Below are 24,374 nucleotides of genomic sequence, written 5' to 3'. Positions count from 1 at the left end.
AGACGTAAGAGTAGAGAGGTAGATTGTAGTGCTTGGAAAAAGTATGCACTGAACTCCAAGTTGCAGCTTCCAAAATGTCATTGCTAGGAACTCCCCTGAGGAAGGCAGCTGAAGTGGCAGCAGCTCTGGTAGAGCGAGTCCTTATACTCCCTGGGATTTGCTTTCCATGGTGTGAATAGCAAAATCTGATTCCATGAGCAATCCATTTAGAAATGGTCTGTTTTGAAATGGCTTTACCTTGGGAACTTGAAGCATAAGAAACAAAATTGCTCTGATTTCCTGATGTCCTTGGTTCTGTCCAGGTAAAAACGTAGTTGTCTACGTCCAAGGAATGTAAGATCCTTTCCCCTTTATTTTGAAGAGTGGGGAAAAAAGTTGGCAAGTGACTAGTTTGATTTAAAGCCACTTTGGAAACCACCTTAGGCATGAAAGTAGGATTAGTACTTAGACACCCTGTCTTGATGAAAAATAATAAGAAGTTATGTACCTACCATAACGTTCCATGTTAGTTGTCTTCTCTCGCCTTCTTTCTTGCTTGATGGGTTCGGAGCCGATCCCTCGGCTCCGACTGCACTGCTAAGCTCGAGAGTCACTTTTACCAGCTCGAGGCAGCCCCATATCCCATGATGCAAAGTACCCAGATCTCATTTGCTGACAAAGGGCAATAGCACCAAGCATAAAATACTTCCCAAAGGAAGAAAGAAAACTTACACGGAAGAAGGACCAGGTCTGAATGGTCTTCAGCATAACAGTTTCTTATACAAGGTTTGTCCAGGCCAGGGGAAGGAGGGAGGAAGAAAGAGGGAGAATTAGTAGAGAAGACAACTAACATGGAGCGTTATGGTAGGTACATAACTTCTTAATGTTAAGTTGTCAATCTCGCCTTCATTCTGCTTGATGGGACCGCGTCGTCCTAGCACCTCTATCCTGGGTGGCTCAATGGAACAAACTCTTGAGGACTGTAGAGCCAAAACTGGCTCTGTCCCTGGAGGCCAAGTCCAATTTGTAATGGGAAACAAAAGTGTGAGGAGTAGCCCAAGTGGCGCTGCACAAATAGTGTCCAAAGGAAGTCTAGCTTGAAAGGCTGTAGAAGTAGCTAAGCTCCTAGTTGAATGTGCTTTAGGTTTTGAGCACAGCTGTTTTCCCCTAGTATAAATTTCGAGATGACCGAAGAAAGCCATCTGGACAAGGTCACTTTAGAAACAGGAAGGCCTTTTTATTATCCGTATAGGAAACAAAAAGTTGATCAGATTTTCTAAATTTTTTGTTCTGTCCAAATAATATCTAAGTTGACGGTGGACATCAAGATAATGTAGCTTTTGTTCAGCTCTATCTGAATAGTTAGGAAAAATACAGGAGATCAATGGATTGATTCAGATTGTTCTTTGAAGCGACCTTAGGTAAAAAGGATGGATTAGTTCTCAAAGATACTCTGTCTTTGTGAAAAACCAAATAGGGGTCGAACCGAAGAGCATGAAGTTCAGACACCCTCCTGGCAGATGTAATAGCCACTAGGAATAAAGTTTTCCAAGAAAGATATTTCAGGGAACAAGAAACAGCTGGCTCGAAGGGGAAGAATCAAGGATGTCAGCACTAAATTTAGATCCCACTGAGGAGGAGGATTCCTGATTGGAGGCTTTAGTAGGAAAATTCCTTTCAAGAAGGCCCTGCAGAGCCTATGGGACATAATATTATGATCTGCTATCCCGACATGAAAATTAGAAATAGCAGCCAATTGAACTCTGACTGTGGAAGAAGAGGAGCCTGCATGAAAAATCTCTGCTAAGAAGTCCAGGACTGCCTGAACAGGGGCAGTAAAAGGATCAATATTTTGGGCCTTAGCCCAATAAGAGAAATGTTTCCATTTGACTATGATGTCTCTAACTGGGTTAGAGATCAAAGGAAGCCTGGCTAAGGAAGGAAGTGGAGCAACCATGCTGTGAGGTTGAGAGAAGGGATTGACCGGTGCAGCTGACCCGATTGGTGAATCAGAAGGTCTGGCACTGGGTCCAGATGCCACGGCTGCACCAAAAGGTGATGATGGAGGAGGGAACCAAACTTGTCGAGGCCAGTAAGGGGCAATGAGAATCAATTTGGCTCTCAAAGCGGTAGCTTTCTGGATCACCTGAGGGATCAGAGGAAAAGGAGGAAGGCATAAAGAAGTCCCTGGGGCCAATCCTGGGTCAGAGCGTCTCTGGGGGATGGCCTGATAGAGGAAGAGGCTGAAGAAGTCTGGACATTTGCTGTTTTGGGGAGTAGCAAAAGATCGCAACATGGGCGACCCCATTCCAGAAAAATCTCTTCCGCTATAGATTGCTTGAGAGACCACTCGTGAGGCATGAGGATAGCTCTGCTCAATCTGTCCGCTATAATGTTGGTTTTCCCAGGGATATGCGTTGCTACCAGAAACCGATGAGAGGAGATAAGCCCATTGCCATAGTCTGGCGCTTCGACACAAGGGGTAGGACTTGGTTCCGCCCTGTTTGTTGATATACCAAACTACAGACATGTTGTCTGTGTGGACTGCAATTGTCCCTACGGGAAGAAAGTCGTTGAGGGGCTAGCTTTAAAAAGCACTGCTCTCATCTCCAGGACATTTATGTGCAGATGGTACTCGAGCGGCTGCCACGTCCCATGAACCATCCTGCCCTGATAATGACCCCCACCCGATCAGGGAGGCATCCGTGGTGACAGTGGCTATGGGATGGGGGTACAAAGTACCTGCCTTGGTGAACCTGAGGCGATGTGATCCACCAAGCAAGATGCTCTTTGCATGTCTGTGTCACCAGAATCTGGTGGCGCATTGAAGTTGCTGGTATGACCACTGTGTGAACAGCATCCACTGAAGAAGGCATGTAGAATCGAGCCAGGGAAGAAGAGTAATGGCGCAGCCATGAGACCTAATACCTTTAGAACCATTCTGGCCTGTATTTTCTTGCTGGCCAGAATGATCCTGACATGAGTCTGAATGTCTGAGACTCTTTGTTCTGTAAGGGTAGCTGACATCCGAACAGTGTTTAAGTTTGCCTATGAAGGTAATAGACTGGCAGGGCGATAAGGATGACTTTTAGTTGATTGAGATGCCCAAATGAGAACAAAGGTCTATTGTGTAATCCCTGGCTTGTATAAGCTGATGCCTGGTGGTGGCTGACAGGAGCCAGTCGTCGAGATCACGGAAACACCTGGAATCCTTGGCGTCTCAGGTGAGCCGTGACCACTGCCATGCATTTGGTGAACACTCTGGGGGCTGTAGTGAGACCAAAGGGCAGGGCTCTGAACTGGAAATGACTGGACCCCAGCGGCGGAGAAATCTCCTGGAGTGTCTGTGAATTTTGATGTGATAGTACGCATCCTGAAGATCTATTGAGCACATCCAGTTGTCCTTCTGTAAGAAGGGCAGAATTGACTGAAGAGTGACCATTGAATCTTGTCTTCCTGACAGACTTGTTGAGTCTGCTGAGATCAATATTGGTCTCAGTCTCCCGTCTTTTGGGGACCAAAAGAACCTTGAGTAGATTCGGGCTCTGAATGGTCTATTGTAACTGGCTGAATGGCTCTTTTTGCAGTAGTTTTGATTTCTGACTCTGCAATCTCCCTTAGGGTGGTACATCTGGAAGGGAACTTGAGGGAAGGACTTTCCTCGAAAGGAATTATGTAACCCTTGGATATGATCGACTGTACCCATCTGTCTTGAGTGAGGGAATGCCAGGCTTCTGGGTACAGTGATAATCTTCCCCGACTGCCTCCAAGGAGGGACAGAACACCTCAGGGATGCTGAAAGGGCTTGTCAGAGAGAGGCTCCCTGTTTCCCTGGTTCTTGGACCCCTCTGCCTCTAGGCGTCTGTTGTTGTTACCTCCTCTGCCTCTAGGGGTAAACTGACATCTTCCGCCCTTCTGTCCTTTGGGATAAGGTCTAGAAGGGTGGAAAAACGAGACCAACAGCAGAAAGAGTCTTGCTGGTCAAGGTTTCCTTCACCTGAGGGCCAAACAAAGCTGACCCATCGCATCCAGGCTTGGCGTCTAAGAGCCACACCTGTACCTGCTGGCTCTACTCGCTCCATCCGCAGCATAAGATATTAGCATGAAGGAGTTTGCAATGGAATTGAGGGTTCCTAGCTGCGAAGCAAATTTTCTTGAGCCCCTGCAGCTGTAGGATCCTGAACTACTTCTCCCAGCTCCTTCAGGATATCTCTCTGGAGTCTGGTGAAGTGACATAGGTAATTCAGCGAGCATAGCAAAGGTCGCTGAGGAAAACATCCGCCACTATCCATGGTCCTAGAGTCCTTATTAGAGGGATGGCGGGCACAGAAGGATCTGCAAGTTCCGATAAATTTTGAAGGCCTCCTAGGGACTGGCTCTACAGAGTCAGGAGCTCCAGGAGGTGGAGGGCCGAGATCCAAACGCCTCTAGGTATACTGACTCATCCTCAGAGGGATTGTTGGTGGGCCAGTTTCCCCTCTGTTTCAGAAGTTCTAGGATGTCTGAGAAGGAGACATCCTCAGAGAGGATCTAGGGATCCCTCTGACTCATCAAAGTCAGTATCCGGAGTGACAGACTTCGGAGTCTACATGCTTCCTCTTACAAGTCTTCTTCCTAGGAGGATCTAACATCAGGAGAATCCTCGGAAGAGGGGGAAATTCCCAATGGGGAAACCTGAGGCGGAGGATCTCTGGGTCCTGTAGCAAGAGAAGTGGCAGAGATGTCAACAGGTACTATACTGCCCTTCTGTCCTTTGGGATAAGGTCTAGAAGGGGTGGAAAAACGGACTCCAACAGCAGAAAGAGTCTTGCCGTCCTGACTGATACCAGTGGCCAGTACACTCTTCATCACCTCGAATGCTCCCCTCCCAGGCAGGTGAGCTAGGAACTCCAGGGACCAGAGGAGACCATGGAAGCCCGACCACGAATCCCTCTAAGGAAGGTCTCAAGAGGAGATAAGAGTAGAGGCTGAAGGAACAGAACAGTAACCATTCCCAAAGACTCCTCCAAGCTCTGGGGTAGAGCTGAAGACTCCAACTCCAGCTCTGGGGTAGAGTTGAAGGAGGAACTGGCGGACTGTGTGTAACATTTGGGCCGGTACCTGTGACTTAAATCTACCACTGTGTAACATTTGAGGGGTACCTGTGACCTTAAGTAATCTACTGACCCTCTCTCTAGGTCATGATCTGACAACCTGGATGACGAAGCGGGCCGATTCGGGAAGGGAGACCTCGACCTCTTCCTGGAATGAGCCATAGCCAGCCTTGGAAGGTTTAACTGATTTGGATGGAGCGCTTGGCGGGAGAGCCCTCCGGCTTATTCTGCAGGACTCTCTGGCTGAAGGAATGACAAATAGCACAAGGAGTCCTGCAGGTGAGGGCCTAGGGCATAAAGGCAAGAAGTGTGACCGTCTGTCAGAGACATCTTCTGACAGACCCTCTCCTTTGACATGGTGCTTTAAACAAACACACACACACACCAGTCAAAAATTAACTTAAATAAAACCCAAAAGGTGTTCTATTAACAACACACACACCCTAACAGGGAGGGATGGATGGGGTAAGAAATTTGAAAAAAAAGAAAAGACAGGGATTTTTTTCTGTCACAAAAAGGTAAAAAATTAACTAATAACTAACAATTAAGGGTTTTAAGAAAAGGGGCTTAAATATCCAAAGAGAATCACTTACCAGGAGCTGGTAAAGGAGGGACCTCATAAAGGCTGACGCGAGCGAGATCTTGCATCATGGGATATGGGGCTGCCTCGAGCTGGTAAAAGTGAGATTGACAACTTAACATTATAAGGTTCTACAGCCATAAGAGCTTGCAACTCTGAAACTCTCCTGGCAGACGTCAGAGCTAACAGGATGGCTGTCTTCCAAGATAAAAACTTGATGTCAGATGTGGCAGCAGGCTCAAAAGGAGGTAAGGTGAGCTTTTCCAAGACATAGTTGAGATCCCAAGCAGGAATGGGAGGAGATCTAGGGGGCCTTAAGTTCTTAGCTCCTCTGAGAAACTGTCTCATGAGCTGGTGGGAAAAGATTGGAGGGTCTGTATTATAATGAGCAGAAATAGTAGAGGCATGAATCTTTATGGAGGAGAAAGAGAGACCCTTATGTAAGAGGTCTGTCAGGTAAAGTAAAATCTGAGGTATGTTAGGAATAAGAGGATCAGAATCCTGAGCCTGCATCCAGGAACAAAATCTTTTCCATTTTCCTGCATAAGATTTTCTAGTGCTAGGACGTCTGGCTTCTAAAATGACATCCATAACCTGCTTGGGTAGGAGAGAATGATTCAAAGACCCCAGATTAACCAGGCCGCTAGGCTGAGAGTTTTGACATGGGAGTGTAGAACCTGACCCTGGTGTTGGGACAGAAGGTTCGGAGTCTGTGGTAAAACCCAAGGGGGCTCCAGACAAAGGTTTTTCAGTGTTAGGTACCAAAACTGTCGAGGCCAGTTTGGGGCCAGCAAGATTATCATCTTGGGCTTGTCCTGTTTGATCTTTAATAATACCCATGGAAGAAGAGGAAGAGGCAGAAAGGCATATCCCGAGAGGTTTCTCCAACTGAATGATAGAGCATCCACTTTCCAAGCTTGTTCGTGGAAAGTCCAGGTGCAAAAAATCTGTAGTTGATGATTGAGGTGGGATGCAAAGAGGTCTATGTGAGGACATCCCCAGACTGCAGTAATCATCTTGAATATTTCGGTGTCCAGCATCCATTCGTGTGGGTCCGAAAGGTTTCTGCTCAGACTGTCTGCCAGGAAGTTTTGCTTCCCTGGTAGAAACTGTGCTTGAAGGTCCAGATTGCAAGCTAGAGCTGTGTTCCAAAGATCCATGGCTAGTCTGCAAAGGGGATAGGAATGAGATCCCCCTTGCTTGTTTATGTACCACATAACTGTGGTGTTGTCTGTCCGTATCAGTAGTTGTCCTGGTTGTAGAAGATTCCTGAAGGCCAATAGAGCTTTCTGAACGGCTAACATTTCCTTTAAATTGATATGCAGGTGCTTCTGATCCTTTGTCCAAAGGCCTTGCAGACAGTTGCCCTGAAAATGGGCTCCCCATGCATAATCTGAGGCGTCCGTGGTCAGTATCTGAGTGGCAGGAGGCAGACAGAAGGGTTTTCCTTTGTTTAGAGTACATGCCTTGGACCACCAAAGGAATTCCTTTTGAAGACAAGGCAGGACGGAGATCAGTATGTCTAAACTGTGGCAATGCTGAGACCATACACTTTTTAGGTAACACTGTATTTTTCTCATATGTAGTCTTGCATATGGTACGAGAAGGATGCAGGAGGCCATGTAACCCAAAGCATGCAAGAATCTCCTTGCAGATAGCCGAGTTAAAGTTGTCAAGGTTTTGAAAGTTGAGGCCAGCTGCAATTGTTTTTCGTATGTCAGAAATGCCATCTGGGTTGTTGTGTTTAGAGAAGCGCCCAGAAAAATTATCAGTTGTGAGGGTGTCAAATTTGACTTTTTTATGTTTACAGTGAATCCCAGGAACTTGAGAAGATTCTGAACAAACTCTAGATGCTGGAGTAAGACATCCTTGCTGTCTGCCTGAATAAGACAGTTGTCCAGATAAGGGTAAATTTGAATTCCCTTGAGTCTGCAATAAGCTACTACTGGAGCCAGGCATTTGGTGAAGACCCTGGGCGCAGTATACAATCCAAAGGGCAGCGCAGAGAATTGATAGTGCCTCGATCAGGCCTTGAACCTGAGGTATTTTCTGCGTTCCTGCCTGATGGGAATGTGTAAATATGCCTCCTTTAAATCCAAAGTTACCATCCATGCATTTTTGGTCAGCATTGGAAGTAGCTGCTGTAGAGTAAACATCTTGAATTTTGGTATCTCTAGAAAAGTGTTCAGGACTGACAGATCCAGAATGGGTCTCAAATTTTGCTTCCTGGGGACTAGAAAGAGCCTTGACTAAAAACCTTGTCCCATCTCTGAAAGTGGAACTAGTTCTATGGCTTTCATAGCCAAGAGAGCTTCCACCTGGTTTAAGGCCTCTGACCATTGATGTCTTGGAAGATCTGGCCATCCGCTTGGCCTTGGTAGGGTAAGAAAATGGAATTTGTAACCTCTTGAAACTACATCCAGAACCCACTTGTCTTGGGTTATAGGAGTCCAATTTAGGTGAAAAAGAGAAAGTTTTCCTCAGAGAGGGGCTTCCAGGCAAGAAGTTCCTGCATCCCAACAGAGGGAGTCATTGAGTCTGTTTCCTATGAGCTTGCGACCTGTCCTCTCCTCCCCTAGGGGTGGAAGCAGTCCACTGTCTTGGTCTATAAGAGGCTTGCGTTTGAGGCCTTCCAAGGGAGCGTCTGTATCTACCCCTCTGAGGCCTGTCTGAATTGGAAAAGGACCAATTTTTTGTAGGCCAATTCCTACTAAATCTGGGTGGCTGTACTTGTAAGAAATCTTTAACTGTTTGCATGGATTTTGCCTTGTCCTCCATCGTCTTTATCACCTCTTCAGCTTTAGATCCAAACAAAACATTATGCTGAACAGGAGCATCCAATAATTTAGCTTTTACTCGATCTGGCAAATTTTGTTCCTTTAACCATGAATGCCTTCTAATTACTGTGCCAGAGGCAGCAACCCTACAAGAAGCCTCCAAGGCATCAAATCCACAGTGTAAACCATGCTTCCCAACTTGTTCAGTGGCATGCATTAAGTCATGTAGCTCCTTATCATCTGCACAGGCGGAAATGGAAGTTAAATTTTGTTTTAGAACAGACAGGAGAAATTGCTGGTATTTCAGCATATGAAACTGACAGTTTAAAGCCCGAATAGATAAGGTAGCAGAAGTGTACACTTTTTTGCCCCATCTTTCTAAAGATCTGGAATCCTTCTCAGTGGGAATGGGGTTTTTAGAAGAAGCGGCCTTTACGCCCTTAGGACCCTGAGAAATGGTTTCAGGGTCAGCAGTAGGGTTCTTGTATAAAAACTGGTGGGAATCAGGAACCCTATAGTATCTGTCTGGCTTAACAGGAGCTGGAGGAAAAGAATCAGGAGTTAAGTTAGCCTCCGAAAAAGCATCATCCACAATATCCAAAGGAACAGCCAGGGGTCTATGCTGGGGAAGAAGAAAATCCCTTCGTCTTTTCTTAGATTCTGAATACTCCTGTCCTTCCCAGTGGAAATGTTCCCTCATTTCATGCAAAGTTTCCCCAAAAGAGAAATCCTCAGGGGGAGAAGCTGAAGGAATGGATTCCTCAGCATCAGAATCCTCATAAGGAGGGAAAGAATATTCCTGGTCAGAAGAAGAAACTGAAGAAACAGAAGCCTGATCAGAGAGTCATAATAAACTTCCTGCCTTGGCCTTTTATCTGGAGGGGGATGTGAACCCCTAATCATAGTAAGTAAGTCCTCCGCCATCTTAAGTAACTGTTTCTGAGACTTGGGAGCCGGATCAGAAGAGGCCTGGGCTGCAGTCTTTGATTTGGAAGGAGTCTTTGCCTTTGTCTTTGGCTTTGCCTTTATTAGAAGCTGAGTAGGCCTGTAAACCCCTTCAGAAGCCGGTACCTGCACAGCGGCTCAAGACCCTTCCAAAGGAGCATTGTCCGAAGGTCCTGCAACAGAAATATTCAAAGGCCTAGTTGGCTCCTCGTGGGTGTCCGTTTCGGCTATCGGTTCCGAAATGGCCGACGACAGGAGCTGCAAAAGTGCCTCACTGACGGCGGCCGAACCTGAAGCTGGCTCTGCTTGTGCGATATCGTATGATTTGGACCTCGGAGGCCTGTCTTTGTCCTTGCGTCGTTTGTGAACTCCGGTAGCTGGAACCGTATCCGATGACATTTTGTAATTAAAACGCCTACCGAAGTAATATAATACAAAATCGTACCTTCGTTTAATAGTACGTTGATTGAATCTAGCACAAAACCGACAACTAGCTACGTCATGGTCAGGGCCTAAGCAAGGAATACAGTAAGAATGAAAATCCTTATGAGGTATTTGCTTCCCACATGAAATACAATTATTAACTTTTTCTGACATCGGACTGGAGCAAGAAAAAAAGTTTCCCCAACGGGGTACTTAGCTTTGAGTAGGAGAAGAAAGTCTTCGGACTGAAGTTTAAGAAAAAATTGTCAGGAGTCAGCCGACCGGCACTTGCGAACTGCTATCACTGTACGGCAAGAAAGACTGGAGAACATGGCGTCAGCTGTCAGCTTTGTACTCCTGGCGCTCTGACGTCAGGGAGCATGGCTGAACAGCTGACGCCAGACCCAGACTTTGGGATTCTGGCCGATCGAGGACTGTCTGCCGGCAGGGGAGAACCCTACAGTCATGACTGCAACAGTGAAACACGATGAACATCCTCTCAGCCAGGAAAGCAAGGAAAACAGGAAGGAGGGACAGCAACAGTGAAGAAGGGACATCTACTGTTATGGTAAGGTTTTACACAACTGTACTATGTCCTTCCATTATTCCTAATATAAGGGAGTGCAAACGCTCAGCAGGAAACCTGGGAGGAGGGACAGCGTACTGCAACAGTGAAGAAGGGACATCTACTGTTATGGTAAGGTTTTACACAACTGTACTATGTCCTTGCATTATTCCTAATATAAGGGAGTGCAAACGCTCAGGAGGAAACCTGGAAGGAGGATGGCACTGAACAGCCCTCAAGAAACCCATGCAGGATAGTCCTGGCAAACCAGTTCTAGCCCTGGAAATAACTTATAATGTCTAGTGAAAGTAGAGACAGAAGGTCAAGTAGCAGCCTCAAAGATGGAATTCGTATCCAGCCCCTTGAGAAAAGCTACAGCTCTGGTACAGGGAGCCTTTACTGAAGAGGAAAGACATTTGCTGTGAAAGGAACAAGAAATGGCTTTAGAAATCCAGGAAGACACTGTCTGATTAGAAACGGCTAAACCTAAAGACGTGGGATGAAAAGAAACAAAGCTGCTCAGATTTGCAAATAACTTCAGTTTTATCCAAATATCTGAACTGTCTATTAAAGTCCAAGGTGTGAAAAATTTTCTCACTGGCAGAATACGGAGAAGCAAAATGAAAGGCAAATGAACAGATTGATTACGAGACAACTCACTGGCCACCTTAGGCATAGAAAAGATTATCACAAAGACACCTAGTCCATGTGAAAAACTGAAAAAGGGGGAAAAACCCATGAGAGCCTGAAGTGCAGAAATGTTCTTGGCCGAAGCAAGAGCTAAAGGAACAGCTTTCAAAGTACAATTCTGTAAGGAAGCTGAAGCTGCTGGTTGAGAAGCTTGAATACATTTTTCAGTAGTAGAATAAGCCTAAATGAGAAGAATTTTTCATTTGGCAAAATGTTTCATTCTTTGACAAGTGCTACCCAATTAAGGGAAGGATACAGTGAACACCAGCATGTGCATGTTAACTAAACCACATCAGTAAGGGATGCAGTGCACAGCAGCATGTGCGAGCTGTTAACTGAACGACATCAGTAAGGGATGCAGTGCGCAGCAGCATGTCGAGCTGTTAACTGAACGACATCAGTAAGGGATGCAGTGCGTAGCAGCATGTGCATGTTAACTGAACCACATCAGTAAGGGATGCAGTGCACAGCAGCATGACGGTCCTATTAACTGAACCACATCAGTAAGGGCTGCAGTACACAGCAGCATGTGTGAGCTGTTAACTGAGCCACATCGGTAAGGGATGCAGTGCGTAGCAGCATGTGCATGTTAACTGAACCACATCAGTAAGGGATGCAGTGCACAGCAGCATGTGTGAGCTGTTAAGTAAACAACATCAATAAGGAATGCAGTGCACAACAGCATGATTGTGCTGTTAACTGAACCACATCAGTGAGGGATGCAGTGCACAGCAGCATGACGGTCCTATTAACTGAACCACATCAGTAAGGGCTGCAGTACACAGCAGCATGTGCATGTTAACTGAACCACATCAGTGAGGGATGCAGTGCACAGCAGCATGACGGTCCTATTAACTGAACCACATCAGTAAGGGCTGCAGTACACAGCAGCATGTGTGAGCTGTTAACTGAGCCACATCGGTAAGGGATGCAGTGCACAGCAGCATGTCGAGCTGTTAACTGAACGACATCAGTAAGGGACGCAGTGCACAGAAGCATGTCGAGCTGTTAACTGAACATCAGTAAGGGACGCAGTGCACAGCAGCATGTCAAGCTGTTAATTGAAGCACATCAGTAAGGGATGCAGTACACAGCAGCATGTGTGAGCTGTTAACTGAGCCACAAGTGCACAGCAGCATGTCGAGCTGTTAACTAAACATCAGTAAGGGATGCAGTGCACAGCAGCATGTGCAAGTTGTTAACTGAACCACATCAGTAATGGATGCAGTATACAGCAGCAGCATGTCGAGCTGTTAACTGAACATCAGTAAGGGACACAGTGCACAGCAGCATGTCGAGCTGTTAACTGAACAACATCAGTAAGGGACGCAGTGCACAGCAGCATGTCGAGCTGTTGACTGAACGACATCAGTAAGGGACGCAGTGCACAGCAGCATGTCGAGCTGTTGACTGAACGACATCAGTAAGGGACACAAGTGCACAGCAGCATGTCGAACTGTTAACTGAACATCAGTAAGGGATGCAGTGCACACAGCAGCATGTACTAGCTGTTAACCGAACCACATCAGTAAGAGATGCAGTACACCGCAGCATGTGCATGCCGTAAACTGAACCACATCAGTACACTTAAGCTAGATCAAGAGTAGCAAAGAAAATCAACATCAATCAGTGATACCAGATTCCAAGTCAAACCAAATGTAAGCAACAGGAACATTTTACTTCATTTTACATACCTGCAAGCATCATTTAGCGGGCTGTTTAACAGGGAGGCACAACACAGCAAACTGGCTCAAAACTCTAGCTAGATCATCTGGTGCCCTGTGCAGTTTTCCAAACTGCCTCCTCCCTATATATTAAACATTGACAAACAAAAACTCTTTACTGAAACTATAGCAAGTAGCTTGCTACAGTTAAAACACTACACCCTAAGCGATCCAGTGTTTCAGAAGTGACCACAGAATGCAGTACCAGCACTTGTTTATGAAGCCATGACATGCAGAAGACTTGATAAAACAATGCTGGTTTCCTGCACCATGGACACCTGCCTATCATGCTCCATCCATGGCAGCTGTCTCCTTCACTCCATCCTAGTTATGGCTCTGGTTGCATGTTACACCACAGAACTGATACAAGCCTTATTCTGCCTGTGTGCACCTATATTAAAACAACTTTAATTTACTATATTAACTCAGTTGCACATGCATACAATTAACACATTACAGCTGCATTAATTCTACTCTGCTAATAAAACTATTCTGTGCACAGTATAATGTACTGTTAAATAAAATATGCACAACACAGCTGATAAAGGTTAGAGGTGCTTTGCCCGTGTCAGATATCAACGGAGACTGCAGATCTGAAACGAGCTGCTCTATACTTAAAAAAAATTATGCATAAACAACAAATGGCATTTTAAAATGACTGCAAGAATGGAACTCATGACACTGACTTACTGAACAGAAAGCTGGGCTGTGAGCAGTTCAGAGAGGGGAACCAAATTACCCACAGGAAAAAAAAGTTAAACTTTTTTATATTGGCAAATAATTTGTGCAGTGCGTAATGGAGAAAACCACATACAGCAACAAAGCTACTTGAATGGCCTAGCAGATTAATGAAGCTATTCTGTGCAGCATGAACTGGACTGCTTAAAGCTGTGTACAGCATGAGTGTGTTAATACAGCCTGCTAGTGCTCTTCTTAGGAGAGTATTAATAAAAAGGGACAGGACACTGATTTTACTTTCTGAAGCTGAAACATTTTATTACTTTATGGTCATAGGAAAGAAACAGCATCTAACAGGATCAAGGAAAAACATTAACTGACACTGTACTTCTTTATATTAATGTTGGGACAGATGTCCGCAAAGAGAAATTATGGCAAATTTGTTTTTGCCTTCATGTGGCAATTTATGCCAGCTCATTAATATTAATAGCAATGTTCTTACGCAGCTGGCTCATCACTCTGAAGATGTATTCAAACATGTACTGTTTGTTTTGATGGCGCCAGCAGTGAAGAAGAATTTATGACCAAAGCAATGAGATGTTCTTGTGCATGTGTGAAAACCAACTTAAAAATTATCTGACAAGCCATAATTCTAATTAGAGAGGAACAGGCACTAAAAGAAAAAAGTTATGCACTCAGCATAATGTTCCATCTGAGTTGTTGCTCATTTGTCTTAACCTGTGGGTTACTAGATCAGGCATGGATATGACTCGGCTGCATATCCAGCATCTGATCTGACCTCCAAGCTCCTCCCCTACCCACAATGCCGCCATCTCCTTCCTCCCTTCAGATAGAGTTTGCTGCCTAACTCAGCATCCCAACCTGACCCAAAACCTTGTCTGCGCTAAACATATACATAAGCAAGAAAAGGAAAACAAGAGACACCCGTGTGGTGACCACTTCCTCTACCAGCCAGAATACCACACAGTCTATGCAAGGCAGGGGGGGCGGTTGAAGGCAAATGAAGAGCAACAACTCAGATGGTGAGTACATAACTTCTTTACCTGAAATTGTCTCCATTTGGTCTTCAACCTGTGGGACAGAGCTCCCAGCTACTAAACACCTGGGAGGCCCTCACAGAAGGATATTCCGAAGCACGGTAGAGCCAAAGGATGCTCTGTTCCTGGATATGATGTCCAACTTATAATGCGAGATGAAGGCATGTGAAGAAGCCCAAGTAGCCGCAAAGCAGATGTCATTTAACAAAACTCTGGACCAAAAGGCTGCTGAAGTAGCCCTAGATCTAGTGGAATGCACCTTCACATAATGACCTAGCAGGGATAAACCCCTAGCAAAAATATGCCAAGATAATACACTGGAAAATCCAACAAGCAATGGTTACCTTCAATACTGGTTTCCCTAAAAAGGGCTTAGAGTAGGAAATGAAGAGTCGGTCAGACTTACGAAAGGATTAAGTCCTGTGCAAGTAAAAACTTAACTGTCTGCTCACATCCAACAAGTGCAATTTGTATTCTCCCTTATTTTGAAAATTTGGGAAGAAGACCAGAAGATTAATCACCTGATTAATATTGGACTCAAAAGTTACCTTAGGAAGAAAGGATGGATTAGTATGAAAGGATACCCTGTCCTTATGAAAGATCAAATAGGGGGGCTTGACCAACAATGCTTGAAGCTCCAAAACCCTCCTAGCAGATGTAATAGCAACCAAGAAAGCAGTCTTCCAGGACAAAAGCTGCACATCCACTGAGGCTGCAGGCTCAAAGAGGGACGATACTAGATTTTGCAGAATGAATATAAAATCCCATGGTGGCTTAGGGTCCTTGACCAGTGGCCACAGTAGAAAGGTGCCTTTTAAGAAGGCTTTGCAAAGCTTAGGAGATGCTAAGGAAGCCATGTTATCACCTACATGGAAGTTTGAAATCGCTGCTAGTTGGACCTTGACTGGAGAAGAACTGGCAACTTGCTGAAAAATGCCTGCCAAGAATTGTAAAACTGCAGAAACCGGGGAAGTGAAAGGATGGATCTAGGGCACGTTGTGAAGCCCAGATCAAAAAAATGTCTCCACTTGCTGGAGTACAGCTTTCTGGTGGAAGACTTATGAGCCACAACCAGAATCCTTTTGACTGGTGAATACAACCCGGGAGTCCTGCCCGTAGTAGAACTGGAGCAGCCAAGCAGTGAGCTTCAGGCTGACCCGGTCTTGATGGGGAAACCCTGAAGGATGAGAAATGAGATCCGGAACCATATCAAACGTCCATGGTGGAGTCACCAGATGAGACCACAGAGAGGGGAACCAGACTTGGTGAGGTCAGAATGGGGCAATGAGGATGACTAAAGCTCTCCAGCCTGGGAGCTTTCTGAAGAAATTTTGGTATTAAGGGATGAGAAGGATAAGCATACAGAAGACCAGAGGGCCAAGCATGAATCAGAGCATCTCTGGGGGCATCCCCCAGTGGGCGGTTCAGAATGAAAAACCCATGGCATTTCGTGTTGGAAGGAGAGGCAAAGAGATCACAGCAAGGCTGACCCCACTTGAAAAAGCTCTGCTTCACTACCGACAGATTCAGAGACCACTAGTAAGGCATCAGAATAGACCTGCTGAGCCTGTCCTCTAGAATGTTGGACCTCCCCAGAATGTGCATTGTCACCAGAAAACAGCTGGTGGAGATCGCCCATTCCCACACTCTTATGGCTTCACGACATAGGGGATAAGACCTGGTTCCCCCCATTTATGTACATACCACAGACATATTGTCAGTCTGGATAGCAATCGTCCCTGGGGGAAGATGAACATGGAGAGCCTGCAATGCTAGAAGCACCGCCCTCATCTCCAAGATATTGATATGCAATCTGGTCTTGTAGGAAGACCACATGCCTTGGGACTGTCCTTCCTGATCAGTGCAAACCCCCCCCCCCGGAAGGGAGTCATCTGTAGTCACCATGGCAGAGGGAGAAGGTGGAGGAAAGGGGCAAAGCCGGACAAGGTCTGGAGAATGAATCCACCACAGAAGGGAGTCCCTGCGCACCTGACAGACTCGAATGGGGTGAGACAATAGAAAATCTAACGTGGACCATTGAACTGCAAGGGTCCACTGAAGTACCTGCATGTGAAAATGAGCCACAAATAAAAGACTGATCATGGCCACCATGGACCCTAAAGCCCTTAACACCATTTTCGCTGTCGGTGACTGAGCTTGAAGAATGGAAAGGACATGTAGCTTCAGAGACTGGATTCTCTCCGAGGTTAGAAAGACTGTTTTGATTGTGTCCAATTGAGCCCCAATGAAATTTAACACTTGAACCTGAGCCAGTGACGATTTGCTGAGATTGAGGGTCATGCCCAACTGCTGGGCTAAGAGAAGGGAATCCCTCACTTGACAGAGCTGATTCCTGGAAGGGGCAGTAAGGAGCCAATCGTCTAGGTAGCGGAAGACCTGGATGCCATGGAGTCTCAGGTGAGCAGCTACCACTGCCATCACTTTGGTGAACACCCTGGGGGCTGTGGTGAGACCAAAGAGGAGCGGCTCTGAATTGATAATGACTGGCTCCCAGCCGGATGCAGAGAAACCTCAGAGAGCACCTGTCCATTCTGATGTGGTAGTACGCATCTTGAAGGTCAATCGAACACATCCAATCACTGTCCTGCAGGAAGTGCAGGACAGATTGAAGGGTGACCATCCAGAATTTCGTCTTGGCAACTGACAGGTTCAAGATGGAGAGGATGGGTCTCAAGTCCCACATCTTCTTTGGCACCAAAAAGAACCTGGAATAAATGCCTAATCCAGACTGGTCTGAGGGGATGGGTTGGATGACTCACTTTTCTAGCAGCTTTGTAATTTCCAGTGCTGCATCCTCCCTTTGCGTGGGTGGAATGTCCATGACATGTCTGGGTGGAAGAAGTGACTCGTGAAAAGGGGACTGAATAGCCTCTGGATATAATTTGCAATACCAAACGATCTTCCGTGATGGACTCCCAGGCTGTTCGGTGTAGCGAGAGGTGAACCCTGACTGCCTCCAGAAATTAGCAGACAAGCAACCCTTCAGGGTTGCTGCGCGGGTCTCTCTCAGAAAGGTTCTTGAGAGCCTTGGTTTCTCAGACCCCATCTGCCTCTAGGGTGGTGTCTATCAAATCCCCCTCTACCCCTGGATGAAAGCGAGTCCAGAGTAACCTGGGAATAGCTCAAAGAGTTCCAGAACCACCTCTTCTTGACACCTCGCTGATTCCTAGAGAAGGTTAATTGAAGGGCCGAAAAGCAGATCTCGGTGGCAGACAGTCTTCCCGTCCTCCTCACTCTGAACTAAGGTATTGCATACTGACTTCCCAAAGAGGGTGGAACTGTCATATGGGGAACTTATAAAAGACGCCTTAAAGGGCACCAAAAAGGCACAGAGCCAGAGCCAGGCATGACACTTGATGGCAACGCCTGCACCAGCAGCTCTAGCAGCATCCTTGGTTGCATGAGAGAGGAGACGCATAGAGATGTTACAGTAGATGTCAGGGTGGCCATTCGAGAGAACACTTTCTTGTCCTCCACCAACATGGACCCAAGAGTAGACTCTGCAATCTCCTTGACCAGATCTTGCTGCAGACTAATCACGTGTACCAAGCAATTTAGCGCACGCACAGAAAATGTAATTGAAGCGTACACCTACTTCCCAAAAAGGTCTATCGTCCTGGACTCTCGGTCAGGTGCATGAACCATAGAGCTCTCCTGAACGAGCTCCTTCTTAGTGGCAGCTGCCACCATCATGGCATCAACCGGCGATCCCTTGGTCTAATATGTTCTGTCCATAGGGGCACTCAAAATTTTGTTCGGGTGTTTGCGGATGGGCTCCATTGCGTCTGGCACCTTCCATTCCAGACATGTAATAAAATCCACTAGTGGCTTCACAGGTGGGGATACCCAGGAATTAGAGGGTCCTGCACCAAATGCCTCAAGGAACACCAGTTTGTCCAGGTTAGGTTTTTAGGCAGATCACCCCCCCCCCCCATGCTGGAGGAGGATTTCCATGATGTCTCCAAAGTAGACATCCCCAATGGGGTGACCAGGGGGAACCTTCCCCTTCCTCCAAATCAGTGTCTTCGATGAGGGACTCTGGTGGGGTGTCCAAATGCTTCCTTTTGCATGTACATTTGTGAGGTACCTCCTCAGTGGGTGTCTCTGGGGAGGACTTGCCAATGTCTCGCTGCTCCCAAGTGGGAACTCTCTGGGGCAAAAAGGCAGCAGGTTGTCTTTGAGGTAGGACAGCCAGATCCATGCCAGAAAAACAGAGATGGGGCAGACTCCAAAGATGAGAGCATCAAGGGTCTCGATGGGATCGAGAGGACCCTCTCCCACCACATTAAAATCGAATGGAAATGGACTTCCTGAGAAGGGACTAGCAAAGGAGCAGTAAGCCTCTGTACCAATGAGGGAGACAGAGCCGAACCTCCAGGTGCCAAGATTCCAAGAGGAATGCTCTGCTCCAAAATACTTGAAGCAGATACCACCCCCTCAGATCTGGTGCCGAGGCTACAGCTCCAAGGGCCGGACGGATCCGACCTATTCAAAGCCATGGCCAGCATTGAGGTAAAAGATACTATTGGAGCCGACCCCTCAACGCTGAGTGTCCCTGGATCAGAGGGCTCTGAAACCAGGGGTCGGATCATAGGAGTAATATGCATGAACACGGATTGCATGCCTCCCCACTCCAGAGGGAAAGGGGGCAGGCAAGACTCCCATCTGTATACGAGTGCGGGTAAACCTCCACATCATCCTGTTCACCTCCGCTTCAGAAAGCCTGTGGGTGGATCAGGAAGAGAAGGCCACTGGCATAGAGCTGTGGTGAAAGGAAGCCTGTGCTGGCGACAGGGTCCGAAGCTCCTCCAGCTCCAGAGAGAACCAGGGGAATAGAGTCGGGGAAACTCTGTCCTCAGAGCCAACTGTACTTTTACTGGAGGATCCGCTGAGGACGAGTGATCCAGGAATTGCTTCCTCGCCATGTCCTTTGACTTAGAAGACTTGTCTCTGTCCCCGGACCTCTTACTGGGAGGTTGAGTCCCAGAGGCCGGGACGGAGATGGAAGCAGATGCCAGGGCAGAAGACACCTGGGCCCCGGTGGTAGGAGGGGGAGACAACCCTTCAAAATTAACTTATTCCTCCTGTCCATCAGTGCCCAGGGATTAAACTTGGCACAGATGGACCAAGAGGTCTGCAGGTGGGCAGCCCCAAGGCACTCCGCACAGAATGTTGCCATCAGCTGGAGAGAGCTTGTGGCCACACACTGTGCATTTGGGGAACCCTGGTTTGGGGGTCTGAGACATACTCAAAACTGAGAGCCCCAAACATGCAACACGCATGCACACACACACAAAACTAGACAAGGAAAGTGTTTTTTTTTTTTTTTTTTTTGAGAAGAGCCAAAGCAAAGAGCATGAGGGGGAGGTAGAAGAATAGAAAAGGGAAAAATTTAAGGGAAAATTTAAGAAAAAAAGTGTCACTCACCCTAAACTGTAGTTCAGAGCACAGACTGCGATGCAGACATGAAGGAAAACGAGATCTGAAGGGAGGAAGGAGACAGGGCTATTATGGTAGGGGAGGAGCTTGGAGCTCGGATCAGATGCTGGATATGCAGCTGAGCTGGATCCGTGCCGGATCCGGTAACCCACAGGTTAAAGACCAAATGAAGACAACAACTGCAGATCAAATGTTATGTACTTATAGCAATAGGTCCATGTTGTCTAATTGTTGTCCACTTCAACTGTGGATTGTCTGATCTGGCCTTGGCACCAGTCTTGAAGCTCTTTGGTTCCAGGGCTCCAACTCCTTCCCTAGCCATAATTCCATGGTCTCCACCTTACTATCTCAGACTGAGTATGCCCCCAACTAAAATAATAAACCAAAGCACAAGCCAGTAGCTTCACATTAGTGAAATTCCAATTATTCTGGCTTACTTCTAAATGGTATGACAAAAGTCAGGACAAATATAGATCACTGGCAGTGATTACTGTTTACGGACAAGAAATGTCGAAGTCAACTAGCCCATGGAGTCTCCTCTGTGACTATCTGAGAGGGGTAGATGGAGAGGGATGTTGAAACAGAAGAAAATCAGACAACAAACTTGTGTAGCTAATGTCTATTTTCATCCAAATCAACTACGTGACAAATTTCCAAGCATACAGTCCCGTCCCAGATGGTATAAAGAAAAGACATTCCTGATACGAGTGAGACCTAGATTGTTCATCCAGTTTATGATGTAATAAAGACATGTTAACGGTTGACCAAGCAGCAGCAAAACTGTCCTTGTGATAAAACAAATATGGAGGTTTGCAGGACAGTGCTTATATTTCTGACATGCGACAGCCACCAGAAAAAATTGTTTTTCAAAACAGGAATTTTAAAACCATTGATGCTACTGGTTCAAATGGAGGCGGAGTCAATGCTTGTAACATGACAGTAATGTCCCAAGGAAGAGCTGGAACTCTGATTGGGGGTCGAGGTAGAAAGTCTCCCTTTAAGAAAGCTTCAGAAGTCTTCAAGGAGGCTACAGAAGACTTGTTCTGGACTGCGTGAAAGATAGGGATGGCTGCGAACTGAACTTTGATAACCGAGTAACTAGATTCAGTGTGAAAAACTTGGTTAACTTTAGAATGGAAGAAACAGGTGCTGAATACGGGACTGACCTTTTAAAAAAAAACTTTTTACCATTTAATGCAGAACGTTTTGGTAGTGGCATGTTTTTAAGATGGTGGTAAGATCAGAACAGATATGAAAAGCCTGGCATCTCTGGGTAACATTACAAATGGAGGAACTAAGCAGTTAATTTCATGGCTTTCTGGTCCAGGGGAGCCAGTCTGGAAGAGCGGGTTAATAAACTTGGATAATGATCCAATTTCCATGGTAGATTCACTAGAACAGGCCACAGGAATGGACAGTTTGCCAAGGCTAGAAAGAAGCAATGAGGACCACCTTGGCCTTGCACATTCTTGCTTTCGTAGTAAACATTCATTACAGGCAGTGGGGGGAAAAGCAAAAAAGGAGACCGGGGAGCCAGTTGTGGACCACAGCTTCCCCCTGTTTCTGAGGAGGGGATCAGAGCAAAATAACTGCTGCACTTGTGGTTTAAATGGGACACACAGAGAACAGCAAGGTTGACCCCCAGTGACTGAAGATCAAGTTTGTTGCTGTTGGACTGAGAGACTACTAGCAAGGCATTAAAACAGACCTGCTGAGACTGTCCTCCAGAACAGTGGACATTGGACGACCCCAGTATATGCACTACTATTAGGAAATGGTGTGAAGACATTGCCCTCTGCCAGACTCTCGTGGCTTCAAGGCATAGGGGGTAGGAATGGGTTCCTCCCTGTTCCAATGATGTACCAGACTACTAACATATTGTCTGCCCGCACCTGAATCACACCTTTGGGGAGACTGTCTTGAAAGGCTGGACTGCTCATCTCCTGAGCATTGATGAGAACACTGACCTCTATTTGACTATGTGCCCTCGACTGTCTTTCCTTTGAAATGCAACCCCCCCCCCACCCTAGAAGGGAAGCATCCATTGTCACTACAGCCACAGAGGGATTTGTTCAGAATGGCCATCTAACAGCAAAGGAGATGCTATCAAACAAGATATGTGCTGCCTGCAAATCTGAAGTCTTATTCTGGTGTGGAGTGGATAGTTCCTTGGAGACCACTGTACAAGTAAAGTCCACTAGAGAAAATTTGATGAATGTGACCATGAGGACTGCAGATGCCATAACGTCACACAGGAATAGTTTCGGTCTTGCTGGTGGTGAATTTGAGTTGCAGTGAGATACAGAAACAACTCTAGACATTGGAAAATGGCCAGTCTGAAAGATTTTCAGGTAGCATCTGATAAATTCTATTTGTTGAGATGGTGTAAGTTGGTCTTTGGAAATATTGACTAATATTACCTAGATCCTGCATCAGTTGGAGCTAAAGATCCTGGTAGTGCAATAAACGAGACAGCTGTAGCAGTGAGAAGCCAATCATTGATATACAGGAACACCTAGATTCCTAGTAGAAGCAGATGTGCTGCTACCACTGCCATAACTTTGGTGAACACCTAGGGGGGGCTATGGTGAGTCCAAAGGGCAGAGCTTTGAACAGATTATGACGGACTCTCAGCTTAAAATGGAGAAATTTCCTCAAATGCTTCTCTTTCACATGTTAGCATGCATCCTTCCTCAACAGAGGCACAATGGACTGGGGCATGACCATCCGGAATTTTGTCTGCGAGACATACCGATTCAAATGACTCTGGTTCAGAATGGGTCCGAGGTCTACAGTAAGAACCACAAGTAGATGCTAGATTCTATCTGCTCTACAGTGACTGGTTGGATGATTTTTTTTTTCTAGCAGCTTGTAAACTTCTGCTGTCACAAGTTCTTACTGACTGGGTGAAATGTCGGGAACTTCTTTCCTTTTGATGAAGGGAGGGAATATTGTATAGAATAGCCTCTGGAGATTATGTTTAGCACCCATAAATCTGTGGTTATGTTTTGCCAGGCTTGTATGTACAGAGATGAGCACCCCCCCCCGCCTCCACAGTGCAGTACTGGGGTAACCCTTCATAGACAAAGAAAAGGCTTTTGAGTAAATGGCCCACAAAAGCCCTGGTTATGTGCTCTGCTTCTAGACTGGCATCCATTATTACCACCTCCTCCTCTGCCACAAGGGGGTCTATCACCAGAAGTTTCCTGATAAGGACCCCGACTCTGAACCATATCCTCCTCCCAACCTGCTGATTCTTAGAGTAAGTTCTCGGAGGTATGGAGACATGGATACCTACTGCAGAAAGATTTACTATCTTGCTGACTCCTACTGAGCATCTCTTACTTTAGTTCTGAAAAGAGTGGAACCATCAAAGGGGGTGTTGACGAAGACATCTTGAAACTTTCCACAAAGTCACATTCAGAAATGATGGAAAATGTTGATGGTGGTGCCTACCCCCCCAGTTACTTCATCAGCTGCACTCAGAAGCGCATGCATGGCCAGAACTTGAGACAAACTGGAGGGTGAACAGTTAGGATTCCACCGTCTTCTGGACAACTGGCAGAATACCCGAGACACACTTGGATATTTTCTTCATCATGTCTCTGTGAAATATGGTGACATAATCTAGATAATTCAGCATCCTGAGAGCAAAGGTTGCTGACGCATATATCAGTTTCTCAAATAAGCCCATCGCCCTAGGATTCCTATTAGGGGGATGGATGGAGGAACGCTCTTTGTGCAGTTTCTTTTTAGTGGCTGCTGCTATGACCATCGCATCTACTAGAGGATCCTTGCTCCAATGTTTCCTGTCTGTAGATCCAAACTATATCTGGCTTTCTGTAGACAGGCTGCATCACATCAGAGTCCCTCTATGCCCACTGAGCCATCAAATTATTAAGCGGGTCAAGGGTGGTACCACCCATGTAGAAAATCACTCAGACCTAAAGGCTTCCAGGAATACTGACTCATCAGGAGAAGGACTAACTATGGACCATCCCCCTCTCAGTTTCATCAATTCCAAAATTTTGTCAAAGGTGATGTCTTCAGACAGGTATCTTGGGGAGCTTTTCCCTGCATCCAAGTTGGTGTCTTCAGTGACAGACTCTGGGGAAGAGGCTAAGTGCTTCTATTTGCACATCTGTTTTCTATGAACTGCTGAAGGTGTGGGATCAGAATCAGACTGGGAGCGAATGTAGCAGGTTACCTGGGAAGCCTGTGTAACAGACTGTCCCTGTCTGACAGAAGGATGAGAAAGAAGCAGATTCCAGGTCAGGCCTCAGACAGTGCCAATTTTGGAGACAGCACCTTTTCCGTCAGCATCGAAAGGATCTGCTGGAAAGCCTCAAAGGCTGAGGAAGCCATCTGCTATGAAGGCTCCCTCCTGTCCTCGGATACAAGA

The 24,374-nt window shown here is 46.3% G+C and overlaps 1 protein-coding gene across 2 annotated transcripts in view; it reads right to left on the bottom strand.

The window, feature by feature from the left end:
* Nucleotides 1-24,374, bottom strand: part of KIF21B (kinesin family member 21B) — a 1,412,490-nt gene that overhangs the window by 549,526 nt on the left and 838,590 nt on the right. The window lies entirely within an intron of this gene.

Source organism: Protopterus annectens, chromosome 7.part0, assembly GCF_019279795.1.
Source record: "Protopterus annectens isolate FY-2018-M chromosome 7.part0, PAN1.0, whole genome shotgun sequence".
Lineage (NCBI taxonomy): Eukaryota > Metazoa > Chordata > Ceratodontiformes > Protopteridae > Protopterus > Protopterus annectens.
Note: the sequence above shows the minus strand (reverse complement) of the source record. Positions and strands in the feature narration are given on the sequence as shown.